The following is a 20,260-nucleotide window of genomic DNA, read 5'->3' on the forward strand; positions in this document are numbered from 1 at the left end:
CCTCGTAAGGTGGTATAAGTTGCTGCACGGCTTCATCCGTGTGCGGAAGAAAAATATGGCACATCACCAGTGCCAGAAAGTACCCTGTGCGCACATCTGTAAATTGCTGGGTGAAGGCAACAAACGCATTCTACAAATATACAAGGAGTAAAATTAAGAATTCATCTGTTGTGTTGAAAGTCATTTAAACCATTTTCTTTTACGGCACGGAAAATGTGTATGAGAAACTGAATAAAATAAATCTATTATGTCGTCGACTTTTTTGGAACTGTATGCTAGGTTTATGACTTTCTTAAAAGGACCCTATTTTCAGAATCAGTTGAAAAAAAAAATGGGAACAACGTTGCATATTTAGCAGTTTCTCAAATCGTCACACTGCCTACAAGATGCACTAGTCATTCTGAAAACACTCTTGACCTTATCTTAAGCACATGCCCTGAATCAATTTCAAACCTCAGCATTCTTCCAGGACTTAGCGACCACTCACTCCTTGAATTTACGCTGGGATTCCCTGCCCCCCGAGCTGGAAAAAAATGAAGATTGTTAGGAATTACAGGCGAGGAAATTACGACGAAATTAATCGTGCATTATTTTCTTTTTGTGACGAATTTTTGACCAATTTTGAACATCGCAGCCTACAATTAAACTGGGACTTGTACAAAAACAAAGCAGCCGAGCTCATCAACAAGCACATCCCCATACGAGTAATTAAGTGCATCAAATCACCATGGTATAATAAAGCTCTCGGAAGACTAGCCAATAAAAAGAAACGTTTATACCGCCTAGCTAAAACCTCAAAACTATCAGAGCGATGGCAAGCCTATAGCACCGCGAATGCTAGTTACAGTCGCGCTTTACGGGAATCCAAACGCTATTTCTTTCAAGACACCCTCCCCAATCTGCTACGTTCTAATCCTCGACATTTCTGGCGAACAGTAAAAGGCCCTGAAAGCGATAGGATGATTATTAACTCCAGCGATGGTCTACCGTTAACAGATGAACAATGTGCCTTTACATTCAACGATTTTTTTGCAGCATCGTTCTCTAGTCATGCAGACGTCCCTAAACCTCTGTTCGACATACCTTCGCTATTGCCAATGCCTCCCAGCACAGTTAATCCAGCTGGTGTCGAAAAGATCATTGATTGCCTGAAGCTCTCTTCTGCTTCTGGTCCTGATGGTATCACGTCAAAATTCCTTAAAAACACCAAATTTTATTCATCTATCATGTTAACAAAACTTTTCGACCAATCTTTATCCACCGGCTTGGTTCCTGATGATTGGACGGTAGGGAAGGTGGTTCCCAGACAGAAAAATGGCGACAAGCATGATGTTAAAAACTATCGCCCCATATCTTTGACATGAGTTCCATGCAAAATTCTTGAGCATATCATATCATCCCAAATCGCTACCCATCTTGATTCTCAATCTTTTTTTCATAATTCCCAACATGGCTTCAGAAAATATTATTCATGTGAAACGCAGCTCGCATCTTTCACTCATTTTCTTCACAGCGTCCTCGACCACGGCGGTGTTGTCAACTGTATATTTTTAGATTTTTCTAAGGCTTTTGACAAGGTATCACACACTCTACTGCTCTTTAAATTACACCAACTTAACCTGGATCCCAACGTTTTTGCATGGTTGAGAAGTTTTCTTACTAATCGCTCCCAATACGTAACGATTAACGAAATCGACTCTAGTTATGTCCCCGTTGATTCCGGCTTGCCACAAGGCTCCGTTCTTGCTCCCTTGCTCTTTCTAATTTACATAAATGACTTACCCACCAAAATTCAATCTCGCGCTGGCCTTTTCGCAGATGACTGTGTAATTTATCGCGAAATAACCAATCCTAATGACGAAAAAAGATTCAGCAATCAGACCTTAACGCGGTAACTGCATGGTGTCAGGATTGGCTAATGACTCTTAACTCTAACAAGTGTAACTTAATGCATGTATCTCGAACTAACTCTAATGTTTCTTCTTATATTCTTCAGGATTCCCCGCTTGAACATGTAACATCTTACAAATACTTGGGCGTCTTATTTTCATCCAGATTATCATGGGAACAGCACATCAACTATATAACTAGCAACGCTAACCGATCTCTAGGCTATCTGAAACGTAATTTCGCGAACATTTCTTCATCTCTTAAATTGCAATTTTATAAAACACTTATCCGTCCAAAGCTTGAGTATGCTGCTTTTGTATGGGATCCCGGCCTTGATCATCTGGTAACAACCATCGAAGCTCTTCAGAATCGGTCTGCTCGCTACATTCTCAGTAATTATCATCGTACTGCCAGCACAACTAACATGAAAAACACGTTACACCTACCTCCACTCTCCTTGAGACGTCAGATACAGCGACATTGTTTGCTCCATAAAATATACTACCACGACACACTTCACGATCTTTTACTCCACCGGCCCTCTTATGTGTCACATCGCGTGGACCATCGTCATAAAATTGGATCTTTCGCATGCCACACAAATACCTTTCATAATTCATTTCTCCCGCGCTCAATAACAGAGTGGAACCACCTTCCCGAAGATCTTGTGTCTATTACTGATGTTACATTGTTCAAAAATGCCTTAAAAGCTCATTTTGGTGTTCATGATTAATCGTTATGCACTGTTTTATTTATTTTTTACCCTCGTATTACTACTTGTATTGTGTTTTACAGTTATATTTTGGCGTTCCTTACTTGTAGCACTTGTATTGCATTCTTGGATCTTTATTGTTACCTTCTGGTGTTCCTTATTATTTTTGCACTGTTTTTGACGCCCCTATATATATATATATATATATATATATATATATATATATATATATATATATATATATATATATATATATAGCAAAGTATACGCTTCGTTAAAGGAAACATATTTATTAAACTCGACGTTTCGATCGGTCCTGAAGAAGATCGGTCTTCCGATCGAAACGTCGAGTTTAATAAATATGTTTCCTTTAACGAAGCGTATACTTCGCTGTACAGGGTGTTTCACCTAAGACTTTCTGCGATTTTTAAAAATAAGCTATTTGTATTAGATGCGCGCTTTTTCTGGCACAGCATTGTCAGTGGTGTAGTACATCATAATTCAACTAAGACGTGCTAACTAGCAGGCTTGTTAACCAATATTTAATAGTTAACTTTTAAACTTTTACCGTTGGGCTCCTTAATTATTGAGAGGCATGTAGCCCACCGTAAGTAATGTCCATATCCGTTTTTAGAATTTCGAGACCGCAATTATCCTCGGCGCTGTGGCCCAACAAATTTTGGCTATTTCGACGAGTTAGGTTCACTGGAGAGGTTGCTTTGCCTGCAAGCTTCTCAAACCGCATGTATTTTGGCGCGGTGTAGGCGAAATTTGTTGGTCCACAGCGCCGAGGATAATTGCGTTCTCGAAATTCTAAAAACGGATATGGACATTACTTACGGTGGGCTACATGCCTCTGAATAATTAAAGAGCCCAACGGTAATAGTTTAAAACTTAACTATTATATATTGGTTAACCAGCCTGCTAGTTAGCACGTCTTAGCTGCATTGTGATGTACTACACCACTGACAATGCTATGCCAGAAAAAGCGCGCATCTAATTAAAATAGCTTATTTTTAAAAATTGCAGAAAGTCTTAGGTGAAACACCCTGTATATTCTTATAAGCAGTCTAGTACTTCACGCTTTCGCAACCTATATATATATATATATATATATATATATATATGCCTGTGCTTGTATCTTAATTATGTTGTGTATTCCACTCCCCTCTGTAACGCCCGACCCGGGCCCTGAGGGTATTCGAAATAAATAAATAAATAAATAAATGGGCAAAAAGTTGGTCGTGTTCTCAACGGCAGTCGCCTTACGCCGAAGGCGGGGGGGGGGGGGGGGGGGGGGGACTGTCACTGCAGCGCCCCCTGCCAGGTGTACGCTCAACAAGGTGGACCGAGAAGCAGCCACAGTAGACAACAAGCGATCGCCAGCACTTATCTAGATTCGAGGCTGAGCGGAAAAATTGGGAGGTGCACATGGAGAGTTGGGAAGTTGTCCTAAGCGCGTGCAGCGCTTCGGCGGAGTAAAGAGATTAGAGAAGCCGGGAGAGGCGCAGATGCGTCCGCGCTTCGGGGAGATTTGTGTTGAGTAACCGTTTCGCGGAGACGCATTAGTATGCGCTGAAAGTGGCGCCCGGCTATGCGGGGCCAAGCCGATGTTACGTGGTGCTTCTTTCATTTCTGACAGCGCTGCCGTCTTAGCTTTTGTTTCAACCTGCCGGTGAGCAATTTCTTCCATTCAGGTACTGTCTAGCTTCCCGCGTGACAGCTGTCGCCAGAATGACAGAGGCGTTCGTGGGCAACGCAGAACACATTATTGCGCGTTGACGTCAACTAATAGCGATGCCATGCCTGATGACGTAACAGCCAGAAATCAATTGCTTTGGCACGTGTCTGGAAAGCCGTTTCAAACACAAGCCAACTTGCACGCTGTGTGCTGTTTCATAATCGAAGCCGCGTGTTTTCCCAAAGACATTCAGGCAGTAAAGCATGGCGCGGCTGTATTTTGGAGGTCATAAGCCGTATAATATATTCCAACAGTTATTCCTTGAGGCGCCGCGTCACATATTTCAAAAGCTCCGTATGAAACCAACCTCGAGAGGAGCTCGAACGGTATCATGTCTATGTTTTCAGGACGTGCCGTAGAAGAAGAAAAAAAGGTGCCCCCAAAAAAATGCCGCTCCAGGTTCTCCTCTGAGCTAAGAGTCCTGCGCTTTACCCCAGGGTGTCTTAAGGAGAAAAAGAGAGTAACGTACGAAAACATCACGCACGAAATTGAAAGAAGAAATTGTGAAAGCTGCTGTCTGACATCGGGCAACGTGCGCATCCGCCTCGCGTGGATCCCTGGACACACGGGCGATGGCGAAGGGAACCAGTTCGCTCAAACCGCGGCTGGGGAGAGTATCTCGTTCCTTCCTCCGCTGGAATACCCCGCCGTTACGGACGACCCTGCTGACATATCCAACAACTTGGCTGTCTTGAAGTGCAGACTTGAGCGTGCCAAACAGAGGAGCCGTGCACGACTTACGGCCGTTACACCACCGGATTAACTTGCTACCTCAGCTGCTCGCACAAGGCATGAGCAGATCTTCATTAACGTGATCATCGCCGATACCACCTACACGCCAAACATCATCTACGAGGTCTGTTAGAAAAGTATCCGACCTTATTTTTTTTTGCGAACACCAGACGGATATGAAACAAGCGCGCTTGCATCAGCCGACCTTGAACCTTGGTGCGCATGCGCGAATTTTTTCCCGCCTGCCGATAGCGTCAGTCGCTGGGACGCAGCGTTTCAGTGAGGTAGTGCGCAGTGCTCTCGTCGGTTTTTTATTGCAAGGAGCGACTGGAGCAGCGCTACTGTATCAAATTTTGCCAGAATCTGAGCGACAGCCAAGTCGAAACCATTCGTAATATTCAGACGGCTTTCGGTGACGATGCTGTGAGCAGCACACAGATTAAGCAGTGGTACAACCGGCTTAAATATGGCCGCACATCGGTGGAGAGCGAGCCACGCTCCGGTCGGCCATCAACATGCCGAAATGACCAGGTCATTGCCGAAGTGAACGCTGCGGTGATGCGGGACCGTCGTGTGACTATCCGAGAAATTGAGGAAGAGGTGGGCATCACCACGTTTTCTGCACATTCCATTAGCACCGAAGATTTGTCTATGGAGAGAGTTGCGGCGAAATTCGTGCTGCAGCTGCTCATGGTGGAGCAAAAGCAACGTCGTGTTGAAGTCTCACAAGACATGCCCTATTCCACAGTGACCCCGACTTCATGAACACCATAATCACTGGTGACGCGTCTTGGGTGCACGGGTACGACCCGGAAACCAAATCCCAGTCGTCGCAGTAGAAGCATTCCACGTCACCAAGACCAAAGAAGGCCTGCCAAGTGCACAGCAACTTCAAAGTGATGCGGACTACTTTGACTCCCGCGGTGTGGTACACCATGAGTACGCATCACAGGGTCAAACAATCACCAAAGAGTCCTACAGGGGTGTCCTCCGTTGCCTACATGATGCTGTCGGGCGCAAGAGACCGGAGTTGAAGTCAACGGGAAATTGCGCATCCATCACAATGCTCCTGCACATTCCTCTAACTTGATTCAGACTTTTTTGGTGAAAAACCAGACTCCTATAGTTCATCAGGCCCCTTACTCTCCTGATATGGCCCCTGCGACTACTGGCTGTTTCCTAAAATCAAGAGGCCATTGAAAGGAGCGCGTTTTCACACAAGAGAAGACATTAGGGCTTGTGAGGACTCTGTGAGAGATTGCAGGTCTTATTTTAAAGAAACACAAAAGTACAAACAATAAACGAGGCGGCTTTTAACGGAAAGGAAACCAATTACAATATGAGCGAGAAGAAAGGAAAGGAACAAGAGAACAACGCAACAATACACGGGAAAAACACACGGGGGAACAGAACAAAGTGCTTATGATAAATGCAGGAAAAAGAGTCAAAGAGGAAAGTTCACACTACTTGTCTTATTCGAGCAACGAGCGGGGAGGACTGGCTGGGTGTCGGGCAGTCAAGGAGTCTCTTGGCGTTCCAACGTCGATGAAACGCTACCGCAGCGTCAGCGTTCGTGGGCTCCCGGCACGGTTCCCAGGTCTGGTATCCCGAAAAAGGTCACGTAGGCGCCAGAGGCGACCTGTGTGGAGCAGCTGACGGATGGACGGAGAAGAGTGGCGCCTGGGCCTGGTGGTTGAGGCTCTCGACGATGGATGTCCAGGTCTGGTGGCCCGGACGTCTGCGGCTAAGGCCCAAGCCCGGAACTCGGGGAGCCAGCAGAACTCGTCCACGTCCGTCGCCCACCGCGCTGTTCTCTTCTCTGCCACGTAATCCTCTTCGACCTGCCCCGCGTTCCCCTCCGCACGCGCTCCTCGTGCTTTGTCTTCTTCTCTTCACGAACGCCGCTGGGTGGCGCTATCTCCTTACAGAAGGCCCCCTCTTCGGAAGTTTTTTCCAAGGGAAAGAACTCAACTTCAGGAGAGCGACACCAGACGCGTTCGACGATCGCAACACAGAACACCGCACCACAGCGCGCACACTACACACCACACACAATACGACGGTCGTCAATGTTCGAAGCGTTCACAGACCTTCGCACACACAGCACAGAGAGCACATGGAAAGTCAACGTAAAGCGTCCATAGAGGGCGAAGAAACACGGAAAACATAAAAAGTAGATAGCCGACACTCAAAAACAAACATGAACAAACAAAAACAATTCCAACAATAGGTGTGGGCTACATTCTTCCGTATTCCATTGTTCCCATCAAACCACATCACCGTCGCGAGAACTTTTCCGGCTAATACTTCCGTTTTCCTTTGTGAAACCGTTTTCTCCACACCGACCTCAGTTTCCACCATGATTTTACATGTTCCCGTCCTATGATGTTATTCACTCTGTTCTCCCTTGCCTTCGACACAGTCTGCTGACACATGTCACACGATCTGACATAACTCTTAATGTCAGCCTGTACACCGGGCCAGTAAAACTCAGTGAGCACCCTAGCTATTGTTTGCCGTATTCCATGATGGCCGGATAATGCACTCTTATGTGCCAATTTAAGAACTTGCGTGCGTAAGCCCTTCGGTACCACCGCTTGCTCAACGACTTGGCCGGGACACACTTGGTACGACCGGAAAAGAACACCGTCATCTGTATCAAAGGAGTGGGCGGTCTGTCCCTTGCCATGAAATATTTGACCCAACTTCCTGCGACACACCTCTAAGGTCGGGTCTCCTTCCTGTTTGAGGCGAAACTCCGGCCGTGACAAGTGGAGTGTGTTCAGAGTGGGGCTTTTACTACTCTCTGAAACCTTTGCTGTCACCATAAGGGAAGGAACATCGACCGCACCCGTAATGGCAAGGGAAACTGCCTGATCAGTGAGAACTGGCGGGTCAACCGAGAATGGAGGTTTAGCGCCAGGGACATTGCCTATTATGATGTCGTACAGGGGTGTAGATAAACACCGCGCGATGGCCTTACCCGAAAAGTATGGTGAGGAAATCACCACCTCCGCTTCCGGAACTTCTACACGGGTCCCATTGGCCAAGAATAATGTAGCCTGTTTCCCTGTAAGCGCCGCTGCCGGTACAAGGGACTCACGCACAACAATGCCGGTGCTGCCCGTATCCCGTAATACCGAACTAGACTGGCCGAACACCTCACCGTGCGCCACGGGCATAGCAATTTCCACCGGGTTGGAAGGACAGACCATCTCCCCCAACTGGCCCTCTACGCGCGTTACCACTGCAGTGCTATCGGGATGTGAATATCGAGATGTCATGCAACAGGAGGACTCCTCACGGTCTCCTGGCCTCTTAGCTTTGCACGATTGGGCATCATGTCCTACCTCGCGGCACCAGGTGCAATACGATTGCTTCGGCTTCGTCCGACAATCCGCCGCCTTGTGCCCAGTCTTCTCGCAAAGAAAACACCGCAGGCGAGATTGTGAACCTGAAACCTCGTCCTTGGCTTTATTCATCGTATGCTCCCCCTGTTCTTTGAAGAACAACAAGTTATTTTGCCGCTGTGCTTCGAGAAAATGATCGGCAGCCTCCGCCAGCTTGGAAACTGTCTTGCCCTCCCGCTCACGTAAGAAAAGGGCTAAACGAGAATGACAGTTGTTCAGAAATTGTTCGCTCACGACCATCTCGCGAACCACCTCAAAAGTGCGGCCTTCTCCCCGCATCTCGACCCAACGGTCAAAGAAGCTAAACAACCTGGCAGCATATTGCGAGGCCGTTTCTCCATCCTGGGGCTTGCTCTGGCGAAACTTCTCTCGGTAACCTTCCGCGGTGAACCTAAACCTCTGAAGCAAGGCAAGCTTCGCTTTGTCATAATCCACGGAATCCTCAGGCGAGAGCCGACCGAAGACCCTAAGTGCTTCGCCACCAAGGCACAAGCTCAACGCCGTTGCCCACTTTTCTTTTGGCCAACCCTGCCCCGTGGCCACATGCTCAAATCTCTTTAAGTAGGCATCGAGGTCATCCCGCGCTTCATTGAACTGTGGTATGAGGCTGTGCGGGTTAATGGAGCTGGTCGATGAGACGCTACGCTCTCCACGGTCACTCGGAGGATTTGCGCCACCCTCCATGAGCCTTATTTGTAGCTGCAAGTTCCGCGCCTCTAACTCCAAGCGTTCCTTCGCAGCCTCTCGCTCAGCCTCTAAATTCCGTGCCTCTAAATCCAATTTCTGCTTCGCAGCTTCACGCTCCGCCTCTAAATTCCGTGCCTCTAATTCCAATTTCTGCTTAGCAGCTTCACGCTCCGCGGCTCTCTCTTCCCGTGCCTTACGAAGCTCGTCCTCCACCCACGCTCGTAACTCCGCGCCGCACAAGCCCATGCGCTCGCCTAAAGTAACCAAATCTGACGCGCTCATACTGTGCCTAAATTAACACACCAGGCAAAGAATTTAAAACCGACCTCGTCCTGTCGTAGTGGACGCCAAATTTGTGAGGACTCGTGGGAGATGATTGCAGGTCTTATTTTAAAGAAACACAAAAGTACAAACAATAAACGAGGCGGCTTTTAACGGAAAGGAAACCAATTACAATATGAGCGAGAAGAAAGGAAAGGAACAAGAGAACAACGCAACAATACACGGGAAAAACACACGGGGGAACAGAACAAAGTGCTTATGATAAATGCAGGAAAAAGAGTCAAAGAGGAAAGTTCACACTACTTGTCTTATTCGAGCAACGAGCGGGGAGGACTGGCTGGGTGTCGGGCAGTCAAGGAGTCTCTTGGCGTTCCAACGTCGATGAAACGCTACCGCAGCGTCAGCGTTCGTGGGCTCCCGGCACGGTTCCCAGGTCTGGTATCCCGGAAAAAGGTCACGTAGGCGCCAGAGGCGACCTGTGTGGAGCAGCTGACGGATGGACGGAGAAGAGTGGCGCCTGGGCCTGGTGGTTGAGGCTCTCGACGATGGATGTCCAGGTCTGGTGGCCCGGACGTCTGCGGCTAAGGCCCAAGCCCGGAACTCGGGGAGCCAGCAGAACTCGTCCACGTCCGTCGCCCACCGCGCTGTTCTCTTCTCTGCCACGTAATCCTCTTCGACCTGCCCCGCGTTCCCCTCCGCACGCGCTCCTCGTGCTTTGTCTTCTTCTCCTCACGAACGCCCCTGGGTGGCGCTATCTCCTTACAGAAGGCCCCCTCTTCGGAAGTTTTTTCCAAGGGAAAGAACTCAACTTCAGGAGAGCGACACCAGACGCGTTCGACGATCGCAACACAGAACACCGCACCACAGCGCGCACACTACACACCACACACAATACGACGGTCGTCAATGTTCGAAGCGTTCACAGACCTTCGCACACACAGCACAGAGAGCACATGGAAAGTCAACGTAAAGCGTCCATAGAGGGCGAAGAAACACGGAAAACATAAAAAGTAGATAGCCGACACTCAAAAACAAACATGAACAAACAAAAACAATTCCAACAATAGGTGTGGGCTACATTCTTCCGTATTCCATTGTTCCCATCAAACCACATCACCGTCGCGAGAACTTTTCCGGCTAATACTTCCGTTTTCCTTTGTGAAACCGTTTTCTCCACACCGACCTCAGTTTCCACCATGATTTTACATGTTCCCGTCCTATGATGTTATTCACTCTGTTCTCCCTTGCCTTCGACACAGTCTGCTGACACATGTCACACGATCTGACATAACTCTTAATGTCAGCCTGTACACCGGGCCAGTAAAACTCAGTGAGCACCCTAGCTATTGTTTGCCGTATTCCATGATGGCCGGATAATGCACTCTTATGTGCCAATTTAAGAACTTGCGTGCGTAAGCCCTTCGGTACCACCGCTTGCTCAACGACTTGGCCGGGACACACTTGGTACGACCGGAAAAGAACACCGTCATCTGTATCAAAGGAGTGGGCGGTCTGTCCCTTGCCATGAAATATTTGACCCAACTTCCTGCGACACACCTCTAAGGTCGGGTCTTCTTCCTGTTTGAGGCGAAACTCCGGCCGTGACAAGTGGAGTGTGTTCAGAGTGGGGCTTTTACTACTCTCTGAAACCTTTGCTGTCACCATAAGGGAAGGAACATCGACCGCACCCGTAATGGCAAGGGAAACTGCCTGATCAGTGAGAACTGGCGGGTCAACCGAGAATGGAGGTTTAGCGCCAGGGACATTGCCTATTATGATGTCGTACAGGGGTGTAGATAAACACCGCGCGATGGCCTTACCCGAAAAGTATGGTGAGGAAATCACCACCTCCGCTTCCGGAACTTCTACACGGGTCCCATTGGCCAAGAATAATGTAGCCTGTTTCCCTGTAAGCGCCGCTGCCGGTACAAGGGACTCACGCACAACAATGCCGGTGCTGCCCGTATCCCGTAATACCGAACTAGACTGGCCGAACACCTCACCGTGCGCCACGGGCATAGCAATTTCCACCGGGTTGGAAGGACAGACCATCTCCCCCAACTGGCCCTCTACGCGCGTTACCACTGCAGTGCTATCGGGATGTGAATATCGAGATGTCATGCAACAGGAGGACTCCTCACGGTCTCCTGGCCTCTTAGCTTTGCACGATTGGGCATCATGTCCTACCTCGCGGCACCAGGTGCAATACGATTGCTTCGGCTTCGTCCGACAATCCGCCGCCTTGTGCCCAGTCTTCTCGCAAAGAAAACACCGCAGGCGAGATTGTGAACCTGAAACCTCGTCCTTGGCTTTATTCATCGTATGCTCCCCCTGTTCTTTGAAGAACAACAAGTTATTTTGCCGCTGTGCTTCGAGAAAATGATCGGCAGCCTCCGCCAGCTTGGAAACTGTCTTGCCCTCCCGCTCACGTAAGAAAAGGGCTAAACGAGAATGACAGTTGTTCAGAAATTGTTCGCTCACGACCATCTCGCGAACCACCTCAAAAGTGCGGCCTTCTCCCCGCATCTCGACCCAACGGTCAAAGAAGCTAAACAACCTGGCAGCATATTGCGAGGCCGTTTCTCCATCCTGGGGCTTGCTCTGGCGAAACTTCTCTCGGTAACCTTCCGCGGTGAACCTAAACCTCTGAAGCAAGGCAAGCTTCGCTTTGTCATAATCCACGGAATCCTCAGGCGAGAGCCGACCGAAGACCCTAAGTGCTTCGCCACCAAGGCACAAGCTCAACGCCGTTGCCCACTTTTCTTTTGGCCAACCCTGCCCCGTGGCCACATGCTCAAATCTCTTTAAGTAGGCATCGAGGTCATCCCGCGCTTCATTGAACTGTGGTATGAGGCTGTGCGGGTTAATGGAGCTGGTCGATGAGACGCTACGCTCTCCACGGTCACTCGGAGGATTTGCGCCACCCTCCATGAGCCTTATTTGTAGCTGCAAGTTCCGCGCCTCTAACTCCAAGCGTTCCTTCGCAGCCTCTCGCTCAGCCTCTAAATTCCGTGCCTCTAAATCCAATTTCTGCTTCGCAGCTTCACGCTCCGCCTCTAAATTCCGTGCCTCTAATTCCAATTTCTGCTTAGCAGCTTCACGCTCCGCGGCTCTCTCTTCCCGTGCCTTACGAAGCTCGTCCTCCACCCACGCTCGTAACTCCGCGCCGCACAAGCCCATGCGCTCGCCTAAAGTAACCAAATCTGACGCGCTCATACTGTGCCTAAATTAACACACCAGGCAAAGAATTTAAAACCGACCTCGTCCTGTCGTAGTGGACGCCAAATTTGTGAGGACTCGTGGGAGATGATTGCAGGTCTTATTTTAAAGAAACACAAAAGTACAAACAATAAACGAGGCGGCTTTTAACGGAAAGGAAACCAATTACAATATGAGCGAGAAGAAAGGAAAGGAACAAGAGAACAACGCAACAATACACGGGAAAAACACACGGGGGAACAGAACAAAGTGCTTATGATAAATGCAGGAAAAAGAGTCAAAGAGGAAAGTTCACACTACTTGTCTTATTCGAGCAACGAGCGGGGAGGACTGGCTGGGTGTCGGGCAGTCAAGGAGTCTCTTGGCGTTCCAACGTCGATGAAACGCTACCGCAGCGTCAGCGTTCGTGGGCTCCCGGCACGGTTCCCAGGTCTGGTATCCCGGAAAAAGGTCACGTAGGCGCCAGAGGCGACCTGTGTGGAGCAGCTGACGGATGGACGGAGAAGAGTGGCGCCTGGGCCTGGTGGTTGAGGCTCTCGACGATGGATGTCCAGGTCTGGTGGCCCGGACGTCTGCGGCTAAGGCCCAAGCCCGGAACTCGGGGAGCCAGCAGAACTCGTCCACGTCCGTCGCCCACCGCGCTGTTCTCTTCTCTGCCACGTAATCCTCTTCGACCTGCCCCGCGTTCCCCTCCGCACGCGCTCCTCGTGCTTTGTCTTCTTCTCCTCACGAACGCCGCTGGGTGGCGCTATCTCCTTACAGGGCTGCAACGACAGCTAAGCTAAACTCCATTCCGAAAGAGGCCTTTTCGGAATGTTTCCAACAGTGGCAGCACCGCTGGGAGAAATATGTGGAGTCCTAAGGAGACTACTTTGAGCGTGAGTGGATGTAAAACGCTCCAGTTATTCCAGTTTTTTTCTTCGGCCAAAGGTCGGATACTTTTCTAACAGACCTCGTATAAATGGCTTACCGGCCCTCACGTGCATCATGGGGGCAATGTAGAAGTCATGAAATGCCCTTTTACCCTTTTATTGTTCCTCTGCGGCTGTATGTGCCGTCATGACCTCTACCACCTAGTTTGCATTGTTCAGAGTACGTCGTCGCCAAGCATGGTATTCCCATCGATAGCGAGGAATTTCGTCTACTGACCAGGGCCGAAGCTGACGACACCTGGGAAGATATTCGTAAATATGCTAAGATAAGTGGCCTCTACAAAGCAGTGTAGAGCGTGGCCCGACCACCCAAGCCGTCCTCGTATGTATCTAATAGGTCCCTTCCCATTACGTGCCCTGCCCAAGCCTATTTCTTCCTCTTGATTTCAACTAGGATGTCATTAACCCACACTTGTTCCCTCACCCACTCTGCCCTTTTCCTGTATCTCAAAGTTACTCCTATCATTCTTCTTTCAATAGCTCGCTGCACTATTCGTAACTCAAGTTAAGCGACGACTGTACACTTAATGAAACACCTTTCCCCGACTTTCGTTTCATAATTGTGGCGCAACGGTCGATCGTACAGCATTCGGAGTGGTGTTATACGATTTTTCGTTGCACATATATGCAGCTGCTAGTCAAGTTGGAGGCTATCTCGCGACAGGGATTCCAACCGACGACATATAAACTCACGATAAGACATTCATGCTTTCGCCTTCACAGCACGTAGGCAGTCATAAGTGCCCCCCCCCCCTGTATATTTAAGGCGAAAGTCTTACTAGCCCTATTTTTAATGGTTGGACATCAGATGTGCTAGTGGAAGATGAATGTCGAGCGCCGTTTGCCAGAAGCCAATGATTGGTGGCTGACCTGTCACGGTGAGCAGCTGGCTCAAGGTCTACGAACGTAGCCCCGAGAGCTTAGTACGCCTTAGTATGCCGTAGTTAACTTAGTATGCCTCAGTTAGTAGTTAGCTTAGTATGCCTTAGTATGCCGTGACCTTAGTATGATACCTCGGATATAACGACCTTTAGAGTCACCCTCTGATGCATCGAACCTAAGCATGACACTTCGGATATAACGAACTTTCGTGAGTGGACTTCGGATTTAACGAACCACCACAGACATAAACTGTATGTGGTGTGTCAACAACGGATACAAGGAACACGTGCCCGCTAACGCATTTGAACGATCGACAAAGAATCGCCTGAGCGTGTTCCATTGAAAGTGCGCATTGTATCGTGCGTCTCCGTCGTGTACGTGTTGCGTTCAGCTAAACTTTTATCCGATAAAATGCGCCAGCTAGCGCAGCGACAAGAAAGGGCTGGGGAGAGGGGATGGCCGGCAAGTTGCAGGTGAAGGGAGTAGAATCCTCTACACACCTCTTGCCGCCTGCCATGGTTGCCTGGTGGAGACTTCACTTAAACGTCGCTGACACCCGGCAGTTTACACCTTTATTACCCTCCTATCACTATCGCATTAAAATGAAACGATCTACAGGAGGTGACGGCGAGAACTATGGACAGCCTTTATTGGCCGCTTCAAGATGGCGCCGTATCCGTAAACGCACCGAAAAGGCCAAAAGGGGTGTAGCCACATTTTGAAGCGAAGTTTCTCAACTGGCAAGAGAAAAGAACTCCGGTTTCTGGGGTCATCAAGACAGTTCCTCCTTCCCGTTCTTGTTAATGAATAGAACCACCTCTACCATTAGTACTACTAGTTTTGCTGTTTCGGTTAGAAAATTATGCTGTCACTAATAAAGAAACACGTCGAGACATCATTCTACTAAGGGATCCAAACCATTGTGTATTTATTCATTATCAACCCTCAATGTCGTGCAGGCTTCGAAGAGGGCAGAGGGTAAAAGGAAAATATGGAAGTAAACAACATGAAAACTTTATTGCCTATACAGCAGATATGTCTACAAATGCAAGATATTTTTCCATTGGGTAATATACATTCAATTCATCAGCGCTTCCTTATGCCGTATTGCTTTGGAGTCGCGTCGGTTGTGACCTCTGAAGACTATGACCTTAGTGGAGGGCTAATGTGGTCTGGTTTGTACCCTTGGACAAAGAATGATGTAACAGCGATATGAAAACGAAACGCGAACGAGCAAGGCAGATGCAACTGTCTGTCTTCTTCTTGCATGACGATTATTCATAGCATCTTTCTTCGTTAACTGCCAGTAATTTGCTATCAGCAACCCTGTCATAATCGAAACTATTCTGCAAACCGAAGGCACTCAGCAGAAAGTGTCAACACGTGAACCGGCAGCCTTGAGACAGCGTCACTTATGGGTCACGATGCCTAAGAAAAGGCGCTCATTGTCGCTTACCACAGATAATGTGCTGACGCAATTATCTTTAAGCTTTGCAATTGCTCCAGCTATCTCCTTCGTAGTCTCCTCAGTGCACATGCGAACTCAACACTTTGTGGTGTCTTTGTCCGCCCTCGTCTTTTTGTGCGTGCTTTCATAATCATCATCATCATCAGCCTGACTACGCCCACTGCAGGGCAAAGGCCTCTCCTATGTCCCTCCAACTAACCCTGTCCTTCGCCAGTTGCGGCCACCGTATTCCCGCAAACTTCTTAATCTCCTCCGCCCACCTGACTTTCTGCCGTCCCCTGCTACGCTTGCCTTCTCTGAGAATCCACTCCGTTACCCTTGAGGACCAGCGGTTATCTTGCTTTCGCATTACATGCCCTGCCCAAACCCATGTCTTCCTCTTGATTTCGACTAGTATGCCACTAACGCGCGTTTGTTCCCTAATTCCACTCCGCTCGCTTCCGATCTCTTAACGTTACACCTGTCATTTTCCTTTCCATAGCTCGCTGCGTTGTCCTTTACTTAGCCTGAACCCTTCTTTGGTTGGTGCTTTGGTTGAGCGAAATGTGAGTAATGGTTGGCTGCATGTGGGTTATGTGTTGTCTTCCACACCTGTGCACCCACCCGCTGCCATCGCTCAATGGCCTTGGCGTTGGGTTGCTGATCCCAGTATCGCGGTATCAAATCCCTGCCGCAGCGGCTAAGACGCTTGCAGCGTAAGTGCACATTAAAGAATCGCAGGTTATCTAAGTTAATCTGCCGACCCGTACTACGACGCATCCATTTGTCGCATTTGGGACGTCAACGCCACTACCTGTACGCTCTGTCCTTTCTTCATCTTTTTTTATTGCATTTTTCTCCCTTCTGGGTGCTCACTGTCATGCTGTCGGAATATTTATCTTATCTTGACGCGCGAGCAACGGTATGCCGGAACCCCTCCTGGCGAGGGCCGCGGGTTATGTCAGAGAGCCGGGCTGAGTGTTCTGCTTATCATATGCCCGTACTCCAATGCGGTACATAGGGCTTCACTGGGAGCCTAGCTTGCAGTGGCCCTGGGGGATAGCGGCTTGGTGGATTTTACTGAGCACCACCTAGGCTGGTATATTTATTTGAGGCTCAAGACAGAATGGAGGTGGCCTGTATTCATACATTTCTGCTTTCTAATCACAAAGAGACAATTCTCACTGTAAAATGAGGCAACCATAGAAGAAAACAAAACACCGGTGTCGCCCTCCTCGCCCGATTTCGCAAGTAAAATGCTTGCCTTGGTGCGGTTTTTTCGCAGATCACAGAGGCTACGCTACAGCGCCATTCACTTCAGAAAAAATTCAGGGGGCACTTTGACTGTCTAAAGTGGGTAGAGGCGGAAGCGTTTTCCGCACCACCTTCGCTGTTTCTGTGGCACTGGTGGCGTCACATATAATCGAGTACTAATTACTAAGTGATGACAAATCACTAATTAATGATTAATTACTGATTAATGCCTGAATACTAATTAACTGCTAATTAATGGCGCTTAAGCTTCGCCTTTAGGAGTGGAACGCGACAGCGCGTTGTAGCGCTGCCAGGGAGTCCACGGAACGCCACCACCCGTTAGGCGCGATGCCTTGCCCTTTGAACGCAACGCTTTTTGAGGAAAGGAAATGGCGCAGTAATTCTCTGTCATCTCGGTGGACACCTGAACCGCACCGTAGAGGAAGGGAGGAAGTGGGAGTGAACGAAGATAGATAAAGAGGAGCCGTAATGAAGAAAATGAAAATTGTATTTGAGGAAAGGAAATTACGCAGTAACTGTCTTACAAAATTCAGGGGGGCACTTTTTTGTCCTAAAGTGTGGTCACTGATGTGTGGTTAAGATGTTAAGCTTCGCCCCTAAGAGTGGAACGCGACAGCGTCTTGCAACGCTGCCAAGGAGTCCATAGAACGCCATCGCCCATTCGGTTCTACGCCTCGCTCGTCGGTAAATTGGTTTTTGAGGAAAGGAAATGTATCTGTCTCTCATTTGTCGGTGGGCACCTAAACCTCGCCGGAAAGGAATGGAGGAGGATGAGAGTGAGTGAAGACACCGTATTCACTAGACGCGCCTTTGTTCATTCCAAACCATCGAGCTGGCATGGCGGAGTGGATAGCATGCTCGTCTCTCACGCCGAAGACCGGGGTTCGATTCCTGAGCTCGACCAATTTCTTAATCGGTTTTATTTATTTATATGGCCTGACTGGTAAAGCTAATTAGGCTAATTGGGTAATTAATCAATTAACTAAGCTCAGTCCCACTTACTTGGAGGATCACTATACGATCCCTTCAATTGGTTGCATGGTTACTAGCCAAAGTACAATTGGCCCCGTTTGAAATTCGCGCACTTTGACGTCACGACCGTTTGCACCAATTGAAAAGCGTGACATTTTCTGTCGACAACTGCTGCTTACAACGATGAGACATTAAAGGCTTCCGCCTTAATAGTGGAAACCGGTCCTTCTCAAAGGGCTGGTTACCCATCCACATTTCTTAAGTTTGCAGCTCCCAAACTTCGCAGCGAACATATGTATATTTGACGTGTTTTACTGGAGTACGTAATTTGTTCTATTGTATGTTACCCACCTCTTAAATAATAACACCCTGAGTCCTGAGAGTGAAATGGAGATTTATAAGTCCTGCTTTCTCGGCCGTAAATGAGCGTGCGTGCGTGCGTGTGTGTGTGTGTGCGTGCGTGCGTGCGTGCGTGCGTGCGTGCGTGCGTGCGTGCGTGCGTGCGTGTGTGTGTGTGTGTGTGCATGCGTGCGTGCGTGTGTGTGGCGGTCGGACGAACGTCTACGCAGCCACAAAGAGCGAAGTAATTCTTCCCGAGAACAACTGCTGCGTGGAGTTGTGCGCATTGTCCCTTCAAGTTGCCTCATTGTGTACTTAATTATTATTGGTACAGTATGTACCAATAATAATATTTTTATACTTTACACTTCATGGCGCAGTTTCATCCGCCAGATAACAGGTGCTATGCTTCCCACGCAACTGAGCATTAAGCGATGGCTTGGCGCTCAGCGAATTGATGCATTGCAGTGAAAATGTTCAGGTGTACACGATACGCGACGAAGAAAGACGAAAGCCTTAAAACTGTATTTATTCACGGCAGAGCAGACAAAGTTAGAGAAAACTGGGATGAACATGTCCGTGCTGATTTGTTTAGTGCACTGCGTTCAGGCACATTTTCTTCGTCAGTTCGAGCACTGGAAGGCGTGTTCTCGCATGGCTGACCGCTGCCATCGATATTTCGAGCGCGAGTCTGTCGCTCTTTCTGTTTATCACAGTGAAACATTCGGTAATTATGCTGCACTTGCAATCCGGATTGTGTATAGCTGGGCACTCGGTAGCTAAAGACAAGCTTGCGGCGAGACGTAAACGTGAGCTTACAGAGCGGTTTGCAGAAATAACTAGAAGGATAAAAATGAGGTGGTGCTCATATAGCAGGTTCTCTCAGATCATGAATGGCAGTTTACCAACATCCCTCAAGAGAAAAAATTCAGGGGGCACTTTGACTGTCTAAAGTGGGTAGAGGCGGAAGCGTTTTCCGCACCACCTTCGCTGTTTCTGTGGCACTGGTGGCGTCACATATATTTGAGTACTAATTACTAAGTGATGGCAAATCACTAATTAATTGTTAATTACTGATTAATGTCTGAATGCTAATTAACTGCTAATTAATGACGCTTAAGCTTCGCCTTTAGGAGTGGAACGCGACAGCGCGTTGTAGCGCTGCCAGGGAGTCCACGGGAACGCCACCACCCGTTCGGCCTTGCCCTTTGAACGCAACGCTTTTTGAGGAAAGGAAATGGCGCAGTAATTCTCTGTCATCTCGGTGGACACCTGAACCGCACCGTAGAGGAAGGGAGGTGGGAGTGAAAGAAGATAGATAAAGAGGAGCCGTAATGAAGAAAATGAAAATTGTATTTGAGGAAAGGAAATTACGCAGTAACTGTCTCACATATCTCGGTGGACACCCGTCAAAATTCAGGGGGGCACTTTTTTGACCTAAAGTGTGGTCACTGATGTGTGGTTAAGATGTTAAGCTTCGCCCCTAAGAGTGGAACGCGACAGCGTCTTGCAACGCTGCCAAGGAGTCCATAGAACGCCATCGCCCATTCGGTTGTACGCCTCGCTCGTCGGTAAATTGGTTTTTGAGGAAAGGAAATTTATCTGTCTCTCATTTGTCGATGGACACCTAAACCTCGCCGGAAGGGAATGGAGGAGGATGAGAGTGAGTGAAGACACCGTATTCACTAGACGCGCCTTTGTTCATTCCAAACCATCGAGCTGGCATGGCGGAGTGGATAG

General features: G+C 48.5%; 1 protein-coding gene across 1 annotated transcript in view; it reads left to right on the forward strand.

Moving 5' to 3' along the window:
• LOC149367371 (arrestin domain-containing protein 3-like) overlaps nt 1–20,260 on the forward strand; it is a 277,472-nt gene that overhangs the window by 73,755 nt on the left and 183,457 nt on the right. The window lies entirely within an intron of this gene.

Source organism: Amblyomma mixtum, chromosome 1, assembly GCF_055824585.1.
Source record: "Amblyomma mixtum isolate Tamu chromosome 1, ASM5582458v1, whole genome shotgun sequence".
Classification (NCBI taxonomy): Eukaryota; Metazoa; Arthropoda; class Arachnida; order Ixodida; family Ixodidae; genus Amblyomma; species Amblyomma mixtum.